The 14,014-nt window shown below is 44.1% G+C and overlaps 1 protein-coding gene across 2 annotated transcripts in view; it reads left to right on the forward strand.

Annotated features, from left to right (window-relative positions):
- Positions 1-14,014, forward strand: part of SC5D (sterol-C5-desaturase) — a 220,354-nt gene that overhangs the window by 153,739 nt on the left and 52,601 nt on the right. Inside the window, exon 1 of one of the 2 annotated variants that reach the window (XM_069614316.1) lies at positions 10,184-10,364. The exons of the other annotated variant lie outside the window; for it this stretch is intronic. The gene's annotated coding sequence lies outside the window, so the exon portion shown is untranslated. Of the gene's footprint in view, positions 1-10,183; positions 10,365-14,014 lie in introns of those variants that run through there. 2 annotated transcript variants of the gene reach the window in all.

Below are 14,014 nucleotides of genomic sequence, written 5' to 3' on the forward strand. Positions count from 1 at the left end.
TTTTTGAACCATTTGTTATAAACACGACACTTCTATTAATTCAAAAACCACACGTAAAATATACTACAACTAACGAATTCACTTTGTACGGTATACTTCAAGGTAAGTACCCTGTGTTTTAGCGGGCCGGTGTTATGGAACAAAAGACGTTACCGGGAATACACTTGCGATCACTTTTTGACAGTAATGACAGTTCTGTCTTACTAAAGAAACGCGTATCCGCAGCAAGAAATTTTACCGGGGCAAAAACACGCTTAGCACCTGAGATACCCAGAGAGAGTTGGGGGCAAAAATCATAGGCAATACTTTTGTCAAGGCAGACAGAATCAGAGAACACTCTTAGACAGAAATTCAAAAGTCAATAGGCCGGAGCCAGTGTCAAGTGGAACCGGGTTCCTGTTGTCGAGGATCACACAGTCAGATCAGATAGTTCACGATTCGGCAGAGCCAGGAGTACTTAGATATTGTCAACAGAGGAAGCAAAAGTTATAAGAAGGAGGGAAGACAAGGGCAAGCCCTGGAGATGAAGAAAAAGGGATTCACCCAAATTCCTCGAGCAGAACACAGTACCTTATTCAAGGAAGAAGCTGGTGCCATGGCAGTTGTTCCTGGTAGTTTCCTGCAGACCCTCGGTTCCTGGAGCTTCGATCCGAAGGAGGACGTCTGGAGGGGTCTGCACTACACAGGGATGAAGCTGGTAGCAGCAACGGTGAATAAAAGGTGCGCACCTTAAAAATAGGAGAGGCTCTTCAGATGGCTATCCGGACCACTACAGCAGTGTGCAGCGATTTTGACCACGAAGAAGATCCTCTGGCTGTCGAAGATGAGCTGGTTATCCCCACCAAGCTCAAGGGAAGAAGACTCCGGACTGGATCTTCTCTGGTCGTTGAAGGGTAGATAGCTCAGGACTGCAGCAGGGCTTCACCGGGACGGGATAGTTGCAGCAGTCGACTTCTTCTCCGCTTCTCTTCGGTTCCTTGTAGTTCCAGTGGGGACTCTGACTTCCAGACCAAGAGACATGCCTTTTATACGAAAATCCCCCATTCACACAGCCTGGATGTCAATCACGCAGCAGGGGGGTTGTCCGGCCCGGACAACCACCTCAGCCAATCATAGCAACGTGCGACTTGGGTTTCCTAGGATACCCTGTGCAGGGGGTGACTACACCCTTCCCTCACATTCAGCCCACCTAGACACCCAGGTGCCTAGAGGAGGGCTTCTGGGCAGAAGCCCGCCAAAAGGTAGTGAACAAAGGAGGCAAACCTAGTTTGCCGCGCAAAGTAAAACACAAGAAGGACTTTAACAAAAAGAAATGGCGAATAAACTCAACCGGAGCCAAAAGAAAAAGCATTTGGTCAAGCGGCTTTAAGTTCGATGCGAATACAATAGCCTACAATACTACCACGTTTATATAAGATAACCGCGGTAGAAAAGTTTAGGGTAGATACCACTGCCAACAGCCAATTCTAAATGTTAAAAGAGCGAAACAATGTTCTAGGAGGTACAGATAAAAAGGGCTAAGAGTTAACCCTTCCAGTACTCCATGTAAGATGGAGTGTACTGGATCTGTGGTTAATTGGTAACTTTACTCTTTTCTGGGGGACAGTAGTCATTCTCAGAAATGGAGTCGGTGGGAAGTCTGAACGACATCCCTGTGTCACTGCACTGAAGGTGCGGTGTAACACACAAAAGAAGGGGGCTATTGAAGTGGTGTACTCCAGAGTCCACAATCACAAAAACAGAGGAAATACACATGGCAAAGCACAGGTAAGAGTGGAAAGAAAGGGGTACACTCTTACCAAGTGGAAAAATAAACTCCAGAGATCCAGCAAAGCTACTGTGGGACTCACTAGGTGAGGGAAATTAGCCATTGAATGAGAATTCTCCCTAACACCTTCATAGAAACGTTCACCCAATCACTGCATGATTTGATTTTAAGAAGGTCTTTTGAGATGCACTACCAAAGGGTTCATAATAGTTGTGTTTCTTCCATTGCATGTGAACAAGCGCAAACAAGACTATATTTGCATCTCAAGGGAGGGGCTTGCCACACAGTCCCATTATTCCCTTAATATATTGCGCTACTTTTAGACTTTGAAAACGGCGGGGGCAAGTAGACACCACTCCTCTTCAGACCCTTATTCTCACTTCCCCCGCTAAAATTTTGTAAAACTTTTTTTCTCCCTCCTCTGATTCTACACGGTACCGCCTCCTTCAACAACTTACAAATCCCCAACTGCCATTCAACCCAAACAAATAGAGGTGCAGGAGTAATCATGAATATAGGCAAGTTACATGTCTTGTATATATTGTTATATGGAACACGTCCCTTGTTATTTGGAAGATGATCATTCAGATTTAGTTTTTACTTTGCGTTTTGGGACTTGTAGTACAGGACACTTGATGGACAAAACAAAACTACAAGTCACAAAATGCAACAAAAAAGCAAGAACAGGATGGGCATCTTCCCAATTACATGGAGAAATGCACATACACACACACACACACACTCACACAAAGACACTGAAAACTCACCCTCGATGTGTCACAATGCTCATATACACATGGGGGCACATGCATGCGCACAAACTAACACTCGCCTTCTAAAGGCAAATGCACACTGCTGGAACAGTCCCTCACACACACCTTCACACCATGTACACATGTACACACTCAAATCAAACACACACACATTGCGTGCTCACCCTCTCAGATGGCATGCACACCCTCTAAGATGGCATGCACACCCTCACACCACACATTACCTCTTACACTGCACATATATTCAAAAAGAAGACTGCACCATCTCTGGGCAACATTATAAAAAAGAAAAAATGAAATAGAAATTATTCACATTTATGCTGAAAACTGCCATCGGAGAACCCTGGCATGCGGGAGTTCAAGATGCAGAACTTAACCATTATTCTACAATGACGTTATTGTTTGGATTCTCACAAGTTTCACACCTAGCCTTTTATCATTGAGCATATTTAATTGAAATGTATGCCTCATGAAGCACCTGGCCATTGTGGCCTAGTGGTTAAATGGTGGCTCTTGAACTCAGGAAGAACAGGGTTCACGGCTTCATGTTTTTTTTAATTTAATTAAAAGAAAAGCAACACAAATCAGAGGTGGCGAGGTGTGTTGCAGTGCAGTCCTGTTATCTTTTTCGACATGAGGGCGTTTAGACTTGGCTGCAATGTCAGCCACGTCCAAACATCCTGCGCACCAAAGTAATGGCACGGAATGGCTTCTCGCCGAAATGGCGTGTTGAAATGGGCACTGCAGAGGAATGGCTGCGCCAAATCGGTGCACAGCAAAATGACGGCACCAAAAAGGGGTGTACCGCTTGGAGCACACTGCTTAACCAAAGTGTGTGGTCCATGGCAAATAATTTCATCTCACTGCGCATTGCCTAAAAACATTGTGAGTTCTCAAAGCCTGCAAACCGAAGATCATGCTAGTGGTCTGGAAACCTTCTAAAAATATTTGCAATAACAAAACCCTTGAAATTCAAAGAAATACTTTAGTTGCAGTGACGTTAAGGTGAGCAATAGTTTGTAACAAAACCTTTGAAATTCAAGGAACAAACTTTAGTTTCTTCTACGTCCTAAATTGTTATTAAGGTAATCAAACATTTCATGAGCTAACTTATAAATTATGTTATGTCTAATACTATTATTGATGTAATCAGTTATATTCAATGGAATTAGTGTTGTCACCAGTGATTGCATTAGTGATGTGATTTGAAATGTCAGCAGTGTTCTCATACATAATGTAATTAGTGATGTCATCAGTGATGTGATCTGTGATGTCATCATTGTGGTCATAGGCTGCACAATAGGGGCGTGAAGTTAAGATGGCTTTAGCTGAATTTCTGGTGTTTTGTTGCGTTCAGTTCTCACCTTAACGTCCCTGCAACTAAAGTGTTTTCCTTGAATATAAATATATTTGGACAAAGATGTAATTTTCCTAATAAATTTAGAATACTCTAAATGCTTAGGGCCTGATTCACAGAAGTGTTTTATAATGGTGCAATCCCATTGGGAAACACTCTGTGAATCAGGCCTTAGAGTATTGTCCCAATTGATTAATAGTTGCACCCCAATCTACATCTTAGAGCTTTTTCTTAGTTTGTTTGGATTGCTAATTAGCTGCTCCTTATCAGAACATATGCTATTTAAAAGTTTAGACATAGTATCACAAAAGTTATTGAGGGAAATAATGGTCCCATTTTTGAGACCTACATTTAAATCCACATTAAGAGATTTTGTTGGAGGAGTAACAATGTTTGAGTATGCACATAACTGTTTCCAAGCTCCAATTGCTTCAAGAGAAAGAAGACTCAACTCACGTCTAATGACACAATTAGGGACTGAGAGTGCTATACCTAGAGTATTTTTCCAAATACATCAGGACGAGGTATCTCGTCCTTGGGATTACCTCCCGAGTGCCAAGGACGATATAGCTCGTCCTTGGCATTTAAGGGGTTGATGAAGGAGAAAATGTTAGAAGGCTTTGCATGGTGAAATACTGAAATCACCAAAAAGGCCTTGGCACTGGGGGGAAAACCCATGGAAGTTAAAAGGTTAAGACATTCAAGTAGGAGCCCAAGTCAAATAAAATAACATCCAGGCCATAGGTTAATGCAGGCACAATTTTCCCCAAATAAAATCTCAGCGCCAGTATTATAGAACATTTATTTAGACTAACATAATTGAGCTATGAGTGGCTGTGTCATTGCCCTTAAACGTTCTCTTATTGCCAACCTTGAATCACTGTTAGATATAGTGAAACCCAGATATCTTTTTGAATACACTCTCTCCAATTTAAAGTCACCAACAGGCCAATACATTGTTTTAGGTTTCCATTTGTTTGTGTATGTAATAATCGTTGACGTTGCTCCATTTGCCAACAAATAATTATCCATAGCATACGAAGAAAACTGACTTAATTTCCTTTGGAGACCAATAGGAGTCAAGTCAAAAAATAAAAGGTTATCCAGTGGTATATGGTGGCCCCCAACTTAATTGAAAATGCATTTGCAAAGACCCATGATTTATCTATATCCAAGATATAAAGATTGAAAAGTACCGGAACAAGGACACAGCATTGTCTAAGCCAAATAAATGTTTCAATAGGTCTAGTTAACAGACTATCTAGGTCAACCTAATCTTTACATATGTATTTTGATACAAAAGAGATAATAGAGTCAGTAAAGATTCCGGAATTCCCCAATTAAAACGTTTAAGCCAGAAATGTTGGCGAATGACACGATCGACAGCATTCAACACATGCATTGTTGCTATTATGTTGTGCCAAGTGTATGCTTGTGTTTTGAGTGAGTGCATGATGGATGTTTGTGTGAATGAAACAGAGAGTCCTTGGTGTGTGTGTATGTTGTGTACATTTGTGTGCTTGTATGTTTATTATTTAAACATGTGTATAGATGTGTGTATGCTTGTGTTTTCAGTGAGTGCATGACGGGTGTTCATGTGAATGAAAGAGTGCTTGCTGTGTGTAGGTTGTGTGTGTGTGTGTTGTGTAAATGTGTGTGTTTGTATGTTTATTATTTAAATATGCGTATGAATGCATATATGCTTGTGTTATGAGTGTGTGCATGATGGGTGCTCGTAACTGAATGAGAGAGCAAGTGCTTGCTTTGTGTATGTTGTGTGTGTGTGTGTGTTTGTGCTGGTCTGAGATGATTTTGGTGAGTGGGGGTAGGAGGTTTGTACAACAAAGTCATTTTAAAAATGTCTTTGTTGCACAAACCCCTGCCCCACCGGCCAAATTCAGCTCTCCGTCTAAGGTGATGTGGGGCTCAGGGGACAGGGATGGTATTATTTTGCTGGATATCTATCAGATATCCAGTAAAAAATGCCATGCCTGCCCCCTTGACCGCCCAGCACATTGCATACACACATAATCACTTTGATTGTGTGTGTGTGTTTGGCGCTGTGAGGCCAAGGGGACAGGCATGGTATTTGTTTTAAAAAGAAAAAGGTGGTTGCACTCTCTCTTTCATGCGCCAACTTAAACAAAGAAAACTCCACTCAATTGGAATATAGAAATACATTTCTGTATTGGTGAGGGTAAGTGCCCTTTGTGATGACATGTGTTTCAACGGACCATGCCGTCTTTTTCAAATCAGGGCCAATATTATAAGTTGCTTAATTTGGAACGTTGCTTTTCAGCTTCACAAAAAGATTCACGGGATCAATCCCAGCCTCTGCAGTACCGCATTAACACCTACGTACGATGCTGTCCGTGTCTAAAAAGTGTGCTCTAAAATGCACAATTTTCACTGATTATTTTAAAATAATTCTCAGGCAGAAGATAACCCGAACCTCCCTTGAGTGGTGAGGGCTCCCTCGCTACGCTCATTCTCACTGCCATATCAAGGACAAATATTTACACCCCTCCAGTAAAAAGAAATTCACCAGCCGCCACTGCTTATGTTTATGCCACCTTTGAGTCCAGAATCACCCCCACAAGACCCCGCAGCCCATATAACCTGCTCGAAGCACTTGTTTACTTTTTGTAAAAGGTAGTTTAAAATGCAAAGCAATAAAAAGATAATTTTGTGAGTTTGGCATGGCAAACGCCTTGAACTTTCGTAGCTTGGGTCTCTCGGGTCAGTTCCTCATGCGTGCACCAGTGCAGCACTACCCCGTAACACTGGTGTCACTGGCAGGTAGCGAAAGAGGGTGAACGAAGCATCTGCGGCTTTCTGAAACTCAGGAAGTGTGGCGAGGAAAGCGAGAGACAGCGAGCGATAGATACTGTGGAATATTGCTGTTCTGGTAACTCCATTGCTCTTGGCCTACTCACTGCAGCACGCAGCTCTTGGAGTATTTTTCCCTGTTTCTTTCTTCTTGGTTGTTTATTTTTGCGATGGAAGGATACTTTCCTGGCCGGGCGGAGGCACGACGCTAGTGATGCTCCGGGCTGTAATGCGCCCTCCGACAGGATGAGCACCCAGAAGCAACAGAGCACAGCCGCCATCCGGGCTGAGGTCCGGCGGCACGAGGGACTCAAGAGCCCCCTCAACAAGCTCTTCTGGCTAGTGCAGGGCATGGGGGACCCACAGCTGATGGTGGCTCTGAAGAGCTTGACGCTCAGTGTGCGGGTGAGTCACGGACGCCTCTGGTGCACCTGCCTCTCAGTGGCTGAGCTAGCAAGATCTCCTGTTTCAGGCTGAAGATGTGCATCCAGTGCTGCCTTTTTAGCCCAGCATCCTTTTACATTCTGGTACTTGTAGTCACGCTATCAATTTAGCACTATGTGGCGCTACATCTTTCTACAGACCTCTGCTGTGCACTCTGGGAATTTTAGGTCTATACTTATATCGGGAAAAGGAGCACTCTCAGGTCGCTCCATGTCAGCGGTGAGCAGGTGGTCCAGTCCTGGATTTTTAGTTGCATTAAGTGTGCACAGTCCTGCATTTCCAAAGGGAAAAGCAGCACAAGACGAAAACAGGACTCACACCTCTTATGCGAGAGCTTTGAATCTCTAAGCCCTGCGTTCAGAGCTGTCAATGAATCTCTAAACCCTGCGTTCAGAGCTGTCAAGTGGCAATATTGTGTATCCTTGATTTTCTTTTCTTAGGGTGAATAATGTGACCAATCAAAACTGCAGAGCACAACTTCCATTATTTGTTTCCAACCTTGCCAGACCACAAATGAAGCAGCCTTCTGTGCCGGTGTGTGCTCCTGTGTGATGTGCGGTTGGCTGCTCTATGCCGACTGTGATGCATTTGGAATATGCAAACAAAGGAATGCATATTCCAAATGCAGCATGTGAGATGCTCTGGAGTCACATACCCTGTGCCCCTCATTCTTTGTGCTGACAGCCTTTCAAGTGGGGCAATTAATAAATGATGGCTCACTTAACGAGCCATTGTTTTTACACAGTGTGCGCCCAGCATTTCAGTGTTAAGAACTGAACATGGAACATTTGATAGTCACCAGGCCTGCCCAAGTATCAGTAAGCTGACTAAACCCATGCATTCTTCAAAGAGAATTAAAATGCCACACAGGAACATTTGAAAACTATTTTCTTTATTTTCATGTTTCTTTATTTGACACAACAAAACCTTTTTTTTATATTACTTTTTAGTTACATATGGCGCATCCCTGAGAAGGTTAACTGTCATTTTCCTGCTTCAGTTTTCTGGCCACTGCTTTGGGACATGGACTAAATGCATCCAATCAGCATAAAAGGTCTTTTAATTTTCTAAACAAGCCACTGCCTAGCGCGCACACCAGATGGCACACAATGTCACTTGGCACCTTGATTAGGAATGCAGGGTTTATTGTGTTAGTGTGCAGACCATAGACTGTAGCAAATCAATGCTGTGATACGTTTGCAGCAATGATTTGTGCGCTACACAAGTCGCCACCCTGTTGGTTAATGGTGTCTATGTGGTGCTCCCTTATGTAACGGAACATATACTTGTTGTTGTCTGATGTGCCCAATGTCCATACAGGAGCACATTGGAATGTTTTGTTCATGTGGCTCTGACAAGCATGCCATACTGCGCCCACACTTAAACACATTAAGCAATCAAAGAAGTTGCCTCAAATGACATCCACTATTCCAAACACCCTTGCTACACTGCTACACCATGATTTTCACTAGCTGCAGGCCAGCACTAATGAGAAATGCTAATGCCAGCTCTGTTCGATAAAGTATGGGCCTGCTCTTTTTTAGCTGAAATAACCCCAGAGGCCTGCGTAATAATAAGGAGGTAGTGGCTGAGGAACTGTGGACCTTTTACCATGCATTAGAAGCTGATTTTGTTTAAAACGCTTTAGCAGCCTATGACTGTTCAAGCTCAGGTTTGTAAGAGGTACAAACCTTTCTGTGTAGCCTTTCTGTGCATGGTTTATTGGGTCTCTCTTGTGCGGTATCCTGTCCTGTCTGTTGATATAATTCCCTAAAGATGTTTCTGTATTAGGGTTGGGCATGCCCACAGTGAGACCCAGCCCTTCCTCATCTAAACTTCTTCGGAAACAAGAAGCAAAAGAGCCCTTGTACCCCATTTGAGTGGCTGATGTTGCAGCCATTTAATACTCGCATCCAAACATGTAAAATGTCCAAATGAACGTGTATGGGTCATGATTACAACAATTTTAATGTTACGGTGAGTATTGTTAACCGTGATGTGAGCTTCAAGCCATGCATCGGTTATGCATTCAGAGATTCACACATACAATCCTTTTATCACAGACTTGTTTATCAAATGTAGAGATATCTGATCACTGTTATGTCCTGAAATGCTCTGTGATTTAATGCAAAGCATACAGGAATCCTCAATGGTGATATTTGTCCCCTTTCCCACTCTCAGAGAGGTATTTTCAAAGAGTACAATAAGCGTGTTACAAGACTGTCCATCTTGAAATGATAACCTTCTATCAGAAAATAATTCATGTGGTTAGCTTAATATTTCCCCTTGCAAAATACAAGTGAGGTTGTACGGACAGAACACCTGCAACACAGGGCCAGTGAGCCCTCAGACCTTGGTAGGCTGATCACACCCCAGTGTGCTAGCATGGACATTCTGATGTTTCACCCTGTTGGTTAGAAACTGCCCTGCACTTAGTAGCCAGACCATTTTTACATGTTCGTCTTTAGGCCACGCCTATCGCTCCTTAGACCACGCCCATCGCGCAAGCCACGCCTCTTAATGAGTCCCCCCTCAATTTCTTACCCCACTTAAAGCACTGCCACTACTCCATCCTAAACAACATAGCAGAAGTCAGTGGCTCGAGAGGGATGCCGCTGCGACATAACGAGCGTGCTTCTGAAGTCAATGGAATACATGGAAGGCCCCGCTCAACTGTTGCCCCATATGGAAGATTGTCGTCAAGGCTACGGAAGAACGTTGGAGAGTGACACCAGCAAAGCCACCGTGCTTCCAAGCACTCAGCGTCAGGGGCGGGCCAGAGCTCAGGAGAGGCGTGGTCACTGCCACAGGGGGCGGGACGGGGCGGGGCTTAATATGACAGATCCCGGTTTCCCCACTTGGGTAATGTGGTGTCGTCACATCAGGCTATGCCGCGCATTTGGCTCCTCTTTGCTCCGGTAGACGTGCATAGGCTGACATCACCACGTGTGGCTATTCAGCCCCTCCCTCTAGCGCTGATAGGGTTACAGGCTATTGACGTCACATCGGACAACAAGTCCCCGCCTCCTGTGTTGACAGTCCGGGACAGAGTCCCCTTTGCCTGTGTCCGCAGCCATGCTGTAGCCCTGAGCGGTGCGGGAGAAAACGCGGTACTCTCCGAAAACAGGAGGCCGGGGCTGGCACAAGCCCGCAGCCGGGCACTTCCGAGGGCGTCGGAATCTGCCAGCAACAGGTAACTTTGACATCTGCCCCTTGCCACACGCGCTGCGGTGACACCCCCGTGTCATGTGTATACCTGACCCAGCCCCTTTGCGGTACCAATAGTTTCTGGGTTTCCATTATAACGACTGGACTACAAGGTCTCACGAAGGCTGGAAAGCCCTTGCCCATCTGCAAAAACAACGCATCTTGTTTAAAGTAAACGTTCTCCTTACAAAGCATAGATTTCATTTCTTTCCAACTCTACAGTTGATACTGCAAAAAACAATCCCCTCTCCCCCGGATATAGAGGCATTGATTTCCAAATTTTGCTGCAAGAACAAGGGAAATAGTGCATCGACATTTTCTCAGTTTTGCAGCATTTAAGCTTAACACAAATAGTTCTAGCTAATAAACGTACTAGTAAAATGTGTTACTATATTACCATTTGTGATCTACTTTTAGTCTCCTGATTGATGACAATCTCTCACAAAGAGGGTTGGGGCCACAGGTGCTCTGGTCATTGAATATCAGACATTGGCATGGATTTGTAAGGAGTCCAGAGATTGACTAGCACACAACAATGCACAAAAGTAAGGGCTCCAACACTATTAGGGCTTGGGCGAGGGGATAAAATGAAACCTCGCCTGGGACTTCCTGAGACCACGCTTCTCAATGTCTCCTTGCCAAGTGCCCATTGTGTAAACACTACAAGGGGAAGCTTGCTATGCAGCTTTACAGGCGTTTAGAGCGTCTATTCTAAGGTTGCCAATGCCCTATATCTACTTTTGTATCTTCCTGAGAGGCTCCAAGCCCTGCATGCAGCCCATTAGCTCGGCATAGCTTCCTGGTTAAAGGGCTGCCTGCATTCTCGATTTCTCTGATTAAGAAACAAACAAAAGGAGCGATGGGGCACTGCTGTCATATTTTCTGGTGCTCCTGTATCTATTTTTTCTCTAATCCGCAGCGCCAACACCCTCAGGCAGGTGTAAACCATGCACCACTTTGATTGAAAGGGCTACCTAAGGAGGTTGACTCTTGTGGGGGCTGCCCAGCAAAGCCCCTGCTGGGGAGTACATTTTGGAGACTGTCAGGGTTACGCCCCATCTAGCCCCATTCCACTTAAAGCCCTGGTATCAGACCTTTTTTATGCACATAATCCTAGTGAATAAGGCATTTACACAGTCTATTCATGGCAGCACCACCATAAATCTTGGAGTCTGTTTCTGAAAGCAGCGCTGAGCAGGAGTAGCTTGCTAACCCACTGTTTATTTCTGCTATGAGCACAGTTCCTTGATAGAACCAACTTGGACTAGACATGGTGAGTTCATTTTCTAACACTCCCCTGTAATGATTCTATCAAGATCATATTTTTACAGTAGTGCATTTCACTGGGTTCTTTGTGCAAAACCATCCTTTTCCTCAATGGAGTTTGAACCAGGCCATACCGTACATTTTATTTATAGACTATTGTTATTGAAACAGATGGGCAAAATAGGTTTCATCACAAGATATTATTATAACTTTCTTTGTGCCCAGGTTTATTTCAGTGTGAAGTTGTCTCTATCCTTTAGCTACCTCGTCTGCCTGCTTCAATAGTGTTCTGATGATATCAGGTTTTTAAATAGCGCTTCATGCCAAACTCTAAGCACTCTAGTAGGTGTTCTTAGCTATTATTAAGTTTATGGTCTCCAGTTTATTCACCTAAAAGGATAAACAGCTAAGTAGCCATGTACAGGATTCAAACTTGTGAAGTGCAGATTGGCACTGTCCGAGTTGAGCCATTAATGCATCGGCTCTCCAACCAGACATTTTGTTGGAGTTTATGCCCAAGTACATTTCTCTTAAGAGTTACCTTGAAGAGATGGTCCCAGTAATGACCCTCCTCACCACCATGAACATGACGGGACGAAGAGTCAAATGCACACAAAGCCACTCCTCATATTCCGGACGAACCCCAAGTGCACACCTGCCAAACACATTGCTGGGAGGTATCCCCTCAAACAACCATTTCAACCTTATCCAGTGCATTTCCTTCCAGATCCAGAGAATCCGACAGAGTGCGGATCTGAACACCATAATGGACTGTCTCGATTAAGCACCAAGGACCCACTTTGCTGACGTCACTAGTGACACCACGACATAGCAGCGTGAGTCATGAAGAATACTCGCAGCCCTGCACAGCATTACACAAACACACAGTTGCATACACAAAGAACATGCTTACACAGCTCTGTAGATGGAGGACGGATACATATACATACTGTCAAAGCTTTTATTATTTTTTTCATTAGCCAAATGCAGAAACGCAAAGGCCACAAGAGATCCTGAGCAAGCTTGCAGATGCTTATGGCAACTTACCCTATGGGACTACAGGAGTATATATGGAGCCTGGTAGGACCACGTCTGACTAATCTATTGTAAACATAGCATAGTACAAGCATGAAGAAATTGCATTATAAGTTTAAGGAAAATTACAGAAGTACTCGAGCCACAGAATGCCAGACAGGAGGAGCAGGCTCGGGTTGCACGAAGCGCAGATCAAGCTCACAGCCAAGGTCAGAGATAAACAGTCACATTCCACACTCTAGACGACAAGGGACCAGAGGCAGAAACATTGTATAAATCCTCATAAATGCAGACCAAAGAGGTCAATTTTGTGGTCCACAACCACGTGATGCAGCCAAACTAGACAATGGGCCCGTGGAGGGAAGACAAGCCGTTCTCAGCAACCCAGACGAAAAGTGTTGCATACAAGGAGTGCACTCTCATAGGCAAAGGTGGTATACTACCAGATACAATTCAGACACATAGTTGTTTCATATCACCTTGGAAAGGTACACAGAGGGCTGAGAACCAAATTGGGTCCCAGTCCTGAGGAGACCAGCTCCAGCCAATCACGGGACAGAAGTCCAGGGGTGGAACGCAAGGGGCAAGGGCCAATGGTAAGCCCACTTAAATGTACTGCAACAATGTAATAGATAATTTCTTGGGGACGGGCAGGTCTGCCACCTGACATTTGAGGGCCAGTAGAATAACCTCTATAGGGGATAGCTATATGGGTTACCACTCTCAGCACCCAATCAGCAGTGGGGATATATTTTCGGGGAAGGGGCCAGGTGATGACGACATGTAGCAACAAAACTGGGGAGCATGCATTGTGAAGTTGAGATGTACTGAGAATCCTGAATGTCTTGTATGATCTGTATGGAACTCATGGTGGGCAACAAGTAAGACAGACACAAGTGATCTCAGTTCAAGGGTGTTTATTGAACAATTCATTCTTTATGCAGGTTGGAAAAACGCCTGTTCTAAACCTAAATATAAGATGGGAGCAAGCGTCAACCATCAAATGAAAAATAAGGCAGTCCTAGTGGCGTTGTCAATTAAAAGGGCCTATACTAAGAAACCTAGTGCCAAACCTCATCTAATACAAAAAGGTTGTGTGGGGTAGTTCTCAATTGATTTTTATGGGCTCTGGAGAAAAGTTCAAGAAGACAAAGGTAATTCGTCTTCGTAAGAGAAAGAGAGTACCATTTTAATTTTACCTTCTTCACAGGGTAAAATATAAAAAGACCATCCTGAGGGATATCTTGCTCTTATTTGCAAAGAGATAAGGGCTTTTTCCCTTCCCTGTAGTACCCTTTACCCATTAATGGAGAAAAGGGTCTGATAGGGTTTGCC

The sequence above is a fragment of the Ambystoma mexicanum genome, chromosome 9 (assembly GCF_040938575.1).
Source record: "Ambystoma mexicanum isolate Mex_15411 chromosome 9, UKY_AmexF1_1, whole genome shotgun sequence".
Taxonomy (NCBI): Eukaryota; Metazoa; Chordata; class Amphibia; order Caudata; family Ambystomatidae; genus Ambystoma; species Ambystoma mexicanum.